Source organism: Alosa alosa, chromosome 23 (genome assembly GCF_017589495.1).
Source record: "Alosa alosa isolate M-15738 ecotype Scorff River chromosome 23, AALO_Geno_1.1, whole genome shotgun sequence".
Classification (NCBI taxonomy): Eukaryota; Metazoa; Chordata; class Actinopteri; order Clupeiformes; family Clupeidae; genus Alosa; species Alosa alosa.
This window is the reverse complement of record NC_063211.1, coordinates 23,212-32,447: the sequence shown is the minus strand read 5'-3', so window position 1 is coordinate 32,447 and position 9,236 is coordinate 23,212. Positions and strand designations below refer to the sequence as shown.

At 40.1% G+C, this 9,236-nt stretch overlaps 1 pseudogene; it reads left to right on the top strand.

The window, feature by feature from the left end:
• Positions 1-262: 262 nt before the first annotated feature.
• LOC125289000 lies at positions 263-381 on the top strand (annotated as a pseudogene).
• The last annotated feature ends 8,855 nt before the right edge of the window (positions 382-9,236 follow it).

Here is a 9,236-nt window from a genome sequence, read left to right as displayed (position 1 = left end):
CCCTTCACGTGTCCGAGTGGGGCAGTAATTGCTTACGGCCATACCACGCTGAGCACGCCCGCTCTCGTCTGATCTCGGAAGCTAAGCAGTGTCGGGCCTGGTTAGTACTTGGACTATATAAGTTACAACTTGTAAATGGGAAATGCTACCTTGGCAAGGACTCACTTGTAAATGAGATACCTATCTCAATGTGATTTTCTTCCCTGGTTAAATAAAGGTATAATAAAAAAAAAAAAAAAAGTGTCCGAGTGGGGCAGTAATCACTTACGGCCATACCACGCTGAGCACGCCCGCTCTCATCTCATCTCGGAAGCTAAGCAGCGTCGGGCCTGGTTAGTACTTGGATGGGAGACTGCCTGGGAATACCAGGTGCTGTAAGCGTTTTGCTTTTCCATTCACCCGCGGTTGAGGTTGATGAACGTGTCCGAGTGGTTGAGTAATCGCTTACGGCCATACCACACTGAGAGCTCGCCTGATCTCGAAGCTAAGCAGCCGGGCCTGGTTAGTACTTTGATGGGAGACCGCCTGGGAATACCAGGTCTGAGCACGCCGCATCGCCTGATCTCGAAGCTAAGCCTCGGGCCTGATCTGGATGGGAGAGCTGGGAAACCAGGTGCTGGCCTGGTTGAGTACTTGATAGGAGACCGCCTGGGAATACCAGGTGCTGTAAGCTGGTTTTGACCTGGCCTTTTCCATTCAGTATTTTGTTTTGCGTGCAGGCAGAGCGGTTGAGGTTGATGAACGTGTCCGAGTGGTTGAGTCATCGCTTACGGCCATACCACGCTGAGCACACCCACAATCTGTGAGTTTACAACGTGAGAGACTGGCTGCAGTAGAGGGAGATAGGCTCCTACATTGTTCGTTTAAATTCAAAGGTTTATTTTCAGTTATTTAATTTAGTGAAGTTGAAGTTTAAGTTTTTTGTAGGTTTTGAGACAGCATGCCCAGCAGTGCTTTTTTGCTGCTGGGCGAGCACATGGATCAAACAAATCTGCGACGGCGTTTATTACAAGTGAAAGGACTAAAGGATATGGAAAAAAACAAAGAAATGGACAAGGGAAAGAATTTAAGACCTCGGAACGATAATAAGGATTTGGATAAAGGAACATCGGATGAATTGTTTGACGCAAATAAGACAACAAACGATATGAACAATGAAATTGATGATGGAATGATTGAAGACGACGGATTTACTGTGCTGGATAGAGGGAGAAAGAAGGCAAGTCAACGTGTGATTGACAAAGTAAATGGCAGAGGACATGTTTTGAATGATAATGAAGATGAACAAAGGGATAATGTGACAGAAGATGCTAACATGAAGGCAAAAGCTAAAAGCAACGCTGAAAGGAGTATAAAGGAAGCAAGAGAAAGACACCGAGTGGAATACAAAAGAGAATATATGTGGACTGAATGTAATGACTTTAATAAAAGCAATTGAAGCAGTGGTTGGTCATGGAGCTCTGTTGGCTCTTAGACCGAAACAAGACAAGCAACATGAGGCAACAATGATTTCAGAAAAGGCCTGTGAGGAGTTGGAGGATGGACTGTTGTATGAGGGGGAAAGAGTGGGGGTTAAAAGACTGCATAAATCAGAGGTGCTGGTCTCTTTCCTTCACCTACCCCCAGATGTAACGGATGTTTGATGTTTGAACAGACTTGCCAGGTGGGGGGTCCTTCCAATTCTGCCAGTCAGGAGGCGCTATTACCCGGGCACAAATGTGGCGGATGGAACGCACTTTCTAAAAGTGAGGTTCCCAAAGGAGGTAGTGTCATTGCCCTACAGCAAGATTTGAGACAGAAGACGGCCCACAGTACTGCAGAGTGATTCATGACAGGCAGGTTAAAATATGCCGTTTCTGCATGAGTCCAGGACATGTGTTGAGGGACTGCCCTGGCTTTGCATGCAGGGAGTGTTTGCAGCAAGGACACTATGCCCGGGAATGTGATGCAGTAAAGTGTCCAGACTGCAGAAGGGCAATGATTCGATGTGTCTGCGTATCTTCTGTCAGTAGTGGGGAGGTGGATGAACAAAGGCTGGAAGAAGAGAGCACCGGTCAGCAAGAGATGGAGGAGGAGAGAATCTCCTGAGTCCCTTCTGGAGGAAGAGAATAAGAGTGAGTGCAACGCAGACATGGAGTTGCCCTGTGGCCAGCCGCTGACAGAACCGGTGTCCTCCCCAGGGAGCACTGACATGGTGGGGGTAGAGGTCGGTAGCGTGGAGCTGGCGGAGGACACCGGTGAACTTGGACTAGTGGACAATGTGCCTGTGGTGGGGGTGGAGGTCGGTAGCGTGGAGCTGGCGGAGGACACCGGTGAACTTGGACTAGTGGACAATGTGCCTGTGGTGGGGGTGGAGGTCGGTAGCGTGGAGCTGGCGGAGGACACCGGTGAACTTGGACTAGTGGACACTGTGCCTGTGGTGGGGGTGGAGGTCGGTAGCGTGGAGCTGGCGGAGGACACCGGTGAACTTGGACTAGTGGACACTGTGCCTGTGGTGGGGGGTGGAGGTCGGTAGCGTGGAGCTGGCGGAGGACACCGTGAACTTGGAGTGGACACTGTGCCCTGTGGTGGGGGTGGAGGAACTGGAGCTGGCGGAGGACACCGGGTGAACTTGGACTAGTGGACCTGTGCCTGTGGTGGGGGGTGGAGGTCGGTAGCGTGGAGCTGGCGGAGGACACCGGTGAACTTGGACTAGTGGACACTGTGCCTGTGGTGGGGGTGGAGGTCGGTAGCGTGGAGCTGGCGGAGGACACCGGTGAACTTGGACTAGTGGACACTGTGCCTGTGGTGGGGGTGGAGGTCGGTAGCGTGGAGCTGGCGGAGGACACCGGTGAACTTGGACTAGTGGACACTGTGCCTGTGGCGGGGGGTGGAGGTCGGTAGCGTGGAGCTGGGCGGAGGACACCGTGAACTTGGACTAGTGGACACTGTGCCTGTGGTGGGGGTGGAGGTCGGTAGCGTGGAGCTGGCGGAGGACACCGGTGAACTTGGACTAGTGGACACTGTGCCTGTGGTGGGATCGGGACAAAAAAGAAAAGAGCTGGACCAGCCAGAAAAAGAGGAAGAAATAACCCAAAAATAACCCAAAAATAACCCTAGGAAATAACCCAAAAATAACCCTAGGAAATAACCCTAGGAAATAACCCTAGGAAATAATACAAAATCATGAAGAAGCAGAGGTGAAGGAACTGAGTGAATGTGTAGAAAATGAAGAACAGATTTTGAAAAACCAACTGAAGAAAAAAAAAAAGTTAACGTATGTTAATTTAGAAAGTGCGTTAAAGAAGCAGGAAAGCAGGAGAGGTATGGCAGCAAATCCTAAGTGAGTTTTAAAAGGACAATAGTGATAATGAAAGGGACAAATTATTTATTGGGGGCTGTTTTTATTTATTTATTCTTATTTATTGTTCTAATGGGGTGGGGTTTTACTTCTATCAATTTAAGAGGTGGTGTTAATCCAGAAAAGATAAACAGAACGACAATGGAAACAGAAAAAAGTGATATTGTACTGTTGCAAGAAACAAACTGGACAGATGATATAGGAGAAAGTGTTAAGAGAAGATGGGATGGGGAACTTTTTTATAATAATAGTGTTAACAAGGGAAGAGGAGTTGCATTCATGGTGAAAAGAAATGTGTGTGATAAGATAACTGAAATGTATAACGATAAGGAGGGGAAGGTGTTAATCTTATGTTTTGAAAAAGATAATGAAAAAGTGATAATGTGCAATATCCATGCTCCAAATGAGGACTCAGAGAGAGTTAATTTTTTTAAACATCTGGGGTTTTTAATGGAGAAATGGGCTGATATGTTTGTTATGGGGGATTTTAATACTGTTTTAGGACAAGAAGATGTTGGAGAATGTATGGTTTTGGGGCTGATAGAGGGAGAACTGAGCTAAAAGATGTAATGGGAAAATATGATTTAATTGATGCATGGAGAGAAAGAAACATGGGTAAAAGAGACTACAGCAGAATACAAGTAGTTAAAGACACAGTGAAACAAAGCAGAAATTGATTTTATTTTGATGAAAAAACAAGTGTTAACATATGTTAAAAGACTATACTATAAAAGGTGTAGTTTTAGTGACCATAATTATGTGATTTTACAAATGGATTTTAATGAAATAGAAAGGGGACCTGGGTTATGGCACTTAAATACTGAAGTATTAAAGGATCATTTTTATAGAATGGAGATGGAAAGTTTAATATTAGGCAGTCTTGGTGAAATTAATTTATACAATAATTGTGTAGGAGTATGGTGGGACAATTTGAAATATGAAATTAAAAAAATATACAATAACTTATTGTAAAAAGATGAGAAAAGAAAAAATCAAGTATGAAAAGACAATTAGAAAGAAATTGGAAGATTAATTGGCAAAGGCAGATGCTGGAAAAGAGAATGTTAATAACATATTAGAGTTAGAGGAGAACTTAAGGAAAATAGAAGAAAATAAATGTAAAGGAGCTATGATCAAGAGTAGAGGGAACTATATGGTTGAGGGGAAAGGTGCACAAGATTCTTCTTTGATCTAGAAAAAAGCAGAAGAAATTAGAAGCATTAAAAATGAGGAGGGGGGTGTTTTAAATAATAAGGAAGATATTTTAAAGAGGGTATTTATTTTTTATAATAAATTATTTCTTAAAGAAGGTACAGAGGAAGGAGCTGAAGCTTATTTATTAAACCATATTGAGAAGAGAGTGAGTAAAGAGGACAGAGAAATGTGCAATAATGACATCACAAATGGGGAAATTGAATGTGCTTTGGGGGGTATGAAAAATGGCAAAAGCCCTGGCCTTGATGGCTTACCGTGTGAATTTTATAAGGCTTTTAAAACAGTCTTAATCCCTGTTTTAAATATTATTTATCAAGAAGTATGGTCAAAGAGAATCTTAAGTCCGTCAATGACGAAGGGGGTTATTAAAATAATTTATAAGAGAAAAGGTGATAGGGAGAAACTGGAAAATTTTAGACCTATCAGTCTTTTAAACTGCGACTATAAGATTGTAGCAAAGGTATTGGCAAATAGACTGAAGCAGGTTTTGCCCACAGTCATTCAGACCAACCAAGCGTATGCTGTACTGGGTAGGGACATCTCAGACACAATTAATATCATAAGAGATAAGGTATGGTACATGGATAAAGAAAATAAGAAGGGTTTCATTGTAAATATAGATTTGGAAAAGGCGTTTGACAGGGTGGAACATGATTTTCTTTTCGGTGTTTTAAATAAGTTTAATTTTGGAAACAATTTTATTGGGTGTCTGAGGTGTCTCTACTCAGATGCCAAGAGTTGTGTTAAGGTAAATGGCTTTTTAACTGATTTTATCTATTTAACTAGATCGATCAGGCAGGGATGTCCACTGTCTGCATTACTTTACACTCTGGTTGCTGAGTCTCTTGGCTTAGCAATTAATGCGGACAGTGGAATCAAAGGTGTCCCAGTTGGAAATTTTAGTGGTTTTAATTCTGAGACGAAAATCTACCAGTATGCCGATGACACAAGTCTTGTGCTAAAAGATGAAAAAAGTATAGACATTAGCATGAAAATTGTAGACATTTATTGTAAAGGTTCTGGGGCCAGAATGAATGTAGGCAAAACCGAGTTCATGAGGTTAGGTGGAGGAGGAGCTTTGTCAAGGGTGCTACCCTTCAAGGAAGTTCAAAATTGCATGAAAATTCTGGGGGTTAGCGTAGGGCCTGATGAGATTTTGACAACTAAGGAAATGTGGGAGGAGACAATAGGCAAAGCAAAACAAAGATTGGCATTTTGGGGGAGGAGGAGTCTCACGCTCAGGGGCAAAAAATTTTGTGTTGAATTCACTGTTTTTGTCTAAAATATGGTACGTCCTTGGTTCAGTCTGTATGCCAATACCTGTCGCAAATGTTTTTAAACGTTTAGTGATGGATTTTATCTGGCACGGTAAGCCATCTAAGATAAAATATGACACTCTGATCGGGGCAGTGGAGGAGGGAGGCCTGGGACTGCTGGACCCCATCCTAAGGCTGAGGGCCCTAAGAGTGAAAATGGTAAAGAGCTTTCTAGGTGATGAAAATAAAGAATGGAAATCAACAATGAAATACTTTTTAAATAAAGTTTGTGGTAGGGGTCTGCAGCCTTATGGATGGGGTTGAGGTAGGGGGTCTGCAGCCTTATGGATGGGGTTGAAGGACAACATGACTGTTGGCATCCCAGAGTTTTATAGGGACGTTTTAAGGGCGTGGGTAAAATTTAGGGAGAGTTTAAAAATAACTCCAATTGGGAGGGAAGCGATTTTAAATCAACCACTGTTTTTAAATCCAAATTTAAATATTGGATGGGGATTTTATTGGAAGATTTGGTATGAAGCTGGTTTTAAAACGATCAGAGATCTCTTTTATGAGATAAGGCCAGGGCTCTTGCCATCCCAAGCTTTTGTGGATGATCTGAAACAAATAAAGGAGGGCTAAGAGGAAGATCAAATTAAAAAGGATCTAGGAAAAATCATAAGTGCAATACCAAAAGAATGGATAGAACAAATAGAAATGAATGAGGAAAAACAGGAAGAGAAATTTGAAATTGTTTTTAAAGAAGGTAACGGTGTGTTTGAGCTTTGTGTTTTAAAACAGTTTTATTTATTTTTTAGAAGCCTTGCTTTTGTGGAGCCAGTTTCAAATTCATATTGGGGAAGAGTGCTTGAAAACATAACAAAGGAAGATATATGGCGAAACATGAGACAAGGTTTAAAGTGTCCAATTTTAGAAAACTTTGATTTTATGCTGGGCCACAATTGTGTTTTTAATGAAATGAGATTATTTAAGATGGGGTTTGTGAGCAGTGATTTATGTAACATATGTGGAAAAGAAAAAGAAGGAGTGAAGCATATGTTTTTCCTTTGTGAGAAACTAAAGTGTTTTGTGAGAAACTAAAGTGTTTTGTGAGAAAACTAAAGTGTTTTGTGAGTGAGAAACTAAAGTGTTTTGTGAGAAAACTGAAAGAAATAGTGATTGGTTTTAATGAAGAAACAGAATACGTAAATAATAACTGGGAAAAACTGTTTATGTTTGGGGTTTTTGAAACATATAAGAAAAACAGACAAGCAATCCAGGTGACGTTGGCAGTTGCAAGGCATACAGTGTGGGTAAGGAGAGCTATGGTGAGACAAAAGGGGGTTGAAATTGATATATGCATCCTCTTCAAAGCTAAATTGTTGAGATTATTGGAAACGCTGTATGTCTACTTCAGTGAAAAGGGGGATTTGGAAGTATTTAATAAAATATTTGTTTATACTAATCCTTTTATTCAAGTGACATGGAAAGGTATAGAGCTAAATTTACCAACTTGTTCTTAAATCATGTTGCTGGTTTGTTTATTCTGTTTTTATGAAGCTTGCAAATTTACGGGTGTATTTATTTATTGCTTTTACTTATTTGTTGAAAGCATAAAGCATAAACATTTCTGTAACATTTTGCACATGTTTTTTATGGCCTTCTGGAAGTGTTACATATGTGGGCCCTTGCGTATTTTGCACATATGCGATTTTTGCACAACTGCATTTTTTCACAGATGTTGTCTATAGATAATTTGTTGTATTTTATGTATGGGTCTAATTTATGCTTAAGCACATGCACTTTGAACTGTATGCTCTTCTGCACTGTTTGCATATGTGGAAAATAATTGATATGGATTTATGGACATTATGTTGGAAGTGAAATAGAAGTTGATCAGTAAGTGATTTCTTGTGAAATGTAATATTTTGAATGTTGTATCAATAAAAGAGACAAAAAAAAAAAAAAAAACGCTCGTCTGATCTCGGAAGCTAAGCAGCGTCGGGCCTGGTTAGTACTTGGATGGGAGACTGCCTGGGAATGGCTCATGACCCCCCCAAGTACATATTGCTCAACCCTGGGATCGATCAAAAAAGATCAAAACGGATGGCTCCATCTGGTGGTCAACGTCTGGAAGTGTTATTTACAGAAATTATCATGCACAAGGCCTAGTTTATTGAAATCCACGAGTCTGCTGCATGTTTTGTTTATTATTTTCATAATTTGAGTTAATGTAGCTGATGAGATTCATATAGTAAAATGGAAAAGTGTGCAATTGTCACATTATTGTGTAGTTGGCCTTTTTTTCTCCCCTTAAAATTAAATTTGATATGGATTTCTCATTAAGATTGGGCAGAGGAATGGAAAGACCAGAGTGGATTAGATTACATTCAACTTTATTGTCATTGTGCAGAGTACAAGTACAAAGACAACAAAATGCAGTTTGCGTCTAACCAGAAGTGCAAAAAAAGCAGAAAAGTGCCATATGATAAAGTATAGACAGGTGGTACATAGACAGGATAAGAAATATAGTGCAGTGTAGACTGTAGTATACAGTTGGTTTACAGAAGGTGGTTTAGAGTAATATAAATTAAGTATAAATATGTGCAGTATATTAGCAGTTACTTTATAAGAGCAGAATAAATATGGCTATGTAACATAAACAATGTATGAACAACATGGTTATGGTAATGGGATTTGGCAGAGGCCTTTGTCCAAAGCGACACACAAATACAAAAACAACATAATATTTAAAATTTAACAGGGAACAGATTAGAATGTTGATCAAACTATAATAAGGAGAATAGCAACAATAAACAACAATGACAATTCAATCAATAGCCTAAATAAATAAACAATGAAAATTAGGGAAAAAAGCAATAATTAACATTAATGTCCATTCAATCAATAATATAAAAACAATGACATGGTAAAACTACATGAAGGAGAATATCAATAATAAACAATAATGTCAAATTAATCAACAGCCTAATGGAAATAAAACAATATTATACAAAACCATAACGCATAAGAAGCTTTAAAGAACTAAGTGCATGTTGAACAGGAATGTCTTTACACCCCTCTTAAACGACCCAAATGTAAACAACATGTACAGATATGTGCAATGTAGTAGCAGTAACAGTATAATAGTAGAAAGAATAATATAGATATATTCAGTGTATTAACAGAATATACATTATAAGAAAAACAGAATAAATATGGATATTCAGTATGAACCATGAAGACAGATATGTGCAGTATGTGCATTAAGTTGTGCAGTAAGTTTATATAGCCCCTTTATTGCAGTTGTAATTTTACTGGGGGAGAAGAGGTGACTGGCTGGTGGACGATTATTTTATTTTTTATTTTAATGACGAGGTACAACAGACGACTGTCCTCCGTCACCTGTGCTTTCATGAGGGTATTTC